The sequence below is a fragment of the Octopus bimaculoides genome, chromosome 24 (genome assembly GCF_046866305.1).
Source record: "Octopus bimaculoides isolate indiv1 chromosome 24, ASM4686630v1, whole genome shotgun sequence".
In the NCBI taxonomy this organism is placed as follows: domain Eukaryota; kingdom Metazoa; phylum Mollusca; class Cephalopoda; order Octopoda; family Octopodidae; genus Octopus; species Octopus bimaculoides.
The window spans coordinates 31,548,943-31,552,382 of NC_142951.1; positions in this window are offsets into that span (position 1 = coordinate 31,548,943).

A 3,440-nucleotide genomic window follows, 5' to 3' on the forward strand; every position below is an offset into this window, starting at 1 on the left:
GAGCCTTACCAAAAGGCAACCTGCAGCTGGCACTCAGTCAGTTACAATGATGAGGGTTCCAGTTGATCTGATCAATGGAACAGGCAGCTTGTGAAATTAATGTGCAGGTGGCTGAGCACTCCACAGACACGTGTACCCTTAACATAGTTCTCAGGGAGATTCAGCATGACACACATACAGGTATGACTCATTTTGCCAGCTGAGTGGACCGGAGCAACATGAGAAAGTGTTCTGCTCATGGACACAACATGCCACCAAAAATTGAACTCACAATCTTACAATCATAATAATCCAAATACCCTAACCACTATGCCATGTGCCTTCTTGATTAAAACACTTCATTTCACATTGCTCCAGTCCTCTCAGCTGTAAATGGGTAACCTTGCAACAGACTGGCACCCAAGGGTGAGATGAGAACTCAGGAAAATCACCCAAACAGAGGTCTTGCAAGCCAGATTTTGTATTCAGCAAACAAAACCTGTACACTGAGTCTCGACTGGTTGGGATTGGTTATTCAGTTACATCGAAGGTTAATAAATTGATACCAGTGAGCCCAGAGCCTGGCCACTATTTTACTTGATCCACCTAAGAGGAAAGGAAAAGGTGACCTCAGTATGATTTGAACTTAAAATGTAAAGAACCAGAAAAAGGATCTGGAACAAAGTATTTTTTATGCTGATCTAACAATTCTGCCACCCCAAGAAAACAAAACAGAGTTTGCATTGATCTAATTCTTCCTGGTCATGGATAAGTTAAAACAGTTTAAAGCCATATTAATTCTGAAAGACATCTATGTATCATAATAAATGTAAATACATCGTTGAAAGGCAAATTTGCTGCAATATTCATTTTCCTATGGGCAGGGAACTGTAAACAAGATCATGTTATTATCAAATGTGTCTTTTTCTAAGGTGTTTGGATGTGATTTGAAGGCAATTTGGTAAATATATATGGTAAATATATATGGTAAATATATATGGTTGTTATATATTTTGATAACATAACAGATTAGCTAGGATGGTGTCTATATTACAATATTACAATAACCAATAATATGTTATGCATGTGTAGTAATATTATGAAAATGAAATTAGCATTAGCTTATCTCACTCTTTCTCGCAGAACCCCTAGGAACTTTTTGCGGAACCCTAGGCTTCCAGGGAACCTCAGTTGAGAAACGCTGCCCTAACTAATAAGCCAAATGCCTTCCATTGTATTGAAGTCAATAAAATCAATAAAAAGCCTCAATCCGGAGTAGTGGATTGATGGAAATGTGACAGTATCAAGCCTGATGCCTCACCATATTCTTATGGTTTTTTTGTGTTGCAAGTTCAAATCCCGCTATGGCCTACTTGGTTTAACATCATCACTTGGCACCTTGGGTACATTCAGGCGGTGTCTCTACTTTGAGCTTCTTTCCCCCTCTTTCTCACTCCCCACAATTAATCTCAGAGGTCCCATAAAGGGTACTAGCAATGCCTTCCATCCTGATTGATCCTGACTAAAAGATAATAAAAGATGAAAAAAAAAATAAATAAAAGTGCAGTTGATTGAACAACTGGAATAATCAATAATCCACACAAAAAAACTAACAGATAATCCATTAACTTTACACTAAACCTCAAGGCATTTGGACCAGATCTCACCATTCATGTTTTATAAAAAGATGTCAAACTACAGGTGCAGGCTGAGTGGTTAAAAAGCTTGCTTTGTAAACCACATGGGTCTGGGTTCAGTCCCACTGTGTGACACCTTGGGCAAGCTCTGGGCCAAATGCTTTGTGAATGAATTTGACTAATGGAAGCCTGTCATATGCATGTATGTGTGAATATATAGGTGCTTCCCAACCACATGGTTCCAGGTTCGGTCCCACTGCATGGCACCATGAGTAAGTGTCTTTTATTCTAGCCTCAGGCCAATCAAAGCCTTGTCAGTGGATTTGGTAGATGGAAACTGAAAGAAGGCCATCATGTGTATGTGTGTATGTATATAAATACACACACACACATATATGTATATGTCTATAAGTGTGTGTCTGAATACTGAGATTGAAAAGCAGGGGCGAATTATGCCTATTTAATCTACAAAAAAATAAAATATTTTGCATTCTATGCATAGTAATGAGAGTAAACTTCGTAGTTTTTTATTAAATTTCTGTGCATATTTTGCCATAAAAGGAAAACATTACTATCATTCTATTTTATTCAGGGTAGGCACTACCTACCTTGCCTACCTAGGTGGCACCTCCCTATCTTCTAAATACAGTCTTGGGCTGATCCAAGATTTTTTGAGTGGAATTGGATAGACGAGATGGGCTTCCATGCAGTTTCTTTCTCTGTATTTTAGTGTAAGCAGCCAAGTATCCCATAAACACTTCAACATTAACATAATCCTCAGGCAGAAACAGTTTGTCATGTCACAAAGCTGGTCTTTCGAATTGCAGGTCCTGTCCATACCAGTGACTTTCTACATAAATCTCGTCTAACCAATTCCACTCGAAAAATCTTGGGTCAGCCTAAGACTGTATTTAGAAGATACTTATCCAACAGGAAGGTGCCGCCCGAGTAGGCAAGGTAGGCAGTGCCTACCCTGAATAAAATAGATTGATAGTAAGGTTTTCCTTTTATGGCAAAATATCCACATAAATTCAATAAAAAAAACTACAAAGGTTACTCTGATTACTATGCATAAAATGCAAAATATTTCGTTTTTTTGTAGATTAGGTAGGCATAATTCACCCCTGCCTTTCAATTTCAGTATTAAAGCTACGCATAGTACTGCTGTAGTACATGTGCTGCGTACATTCCTACAACAACGTTTTCTTTACGTATTATAAAGGCAGAAGTAAATCTGCCTTCAACTCAGTTGCGCGCCTGTGTTTCACTTATTTTTTGGGGTGTGTTTTACTACGTAAAAGTCACCAACTGCCTACCCTGAGTAATTACTGGTGGCACGTGCCTGTTATCCAACATGCTGCCAATGCATCAAACATGGAGCTTCATGACTGTGAATTGAATTTTTACAATTTTTCAGTCCTATCACAATGAAAAATGAGTTTTCATACAAACATAGACATTACACATAGACACATGCATATATTCACACACACACACACACACACACACACACACACACACACACACACACACCATTAAAAACACATATTCACAGATACACATATATTCACACACATGCTGACATAGACAAAAGCATACAAACACACACACATATATATATGCACACATGCACACACACACATTAACAGACATACATATTCACACACACGCACAATGACTAGACATATTCATGTATCTATATACTGTACATTCACACACGCACCACTTACATACATATCCCAAGTGTCTCATAAACAAGCAATTGTGAGTTATCTTAAATGCTGTTATATAAGCAGGATATCAGATGAGATGTGGACATTATAT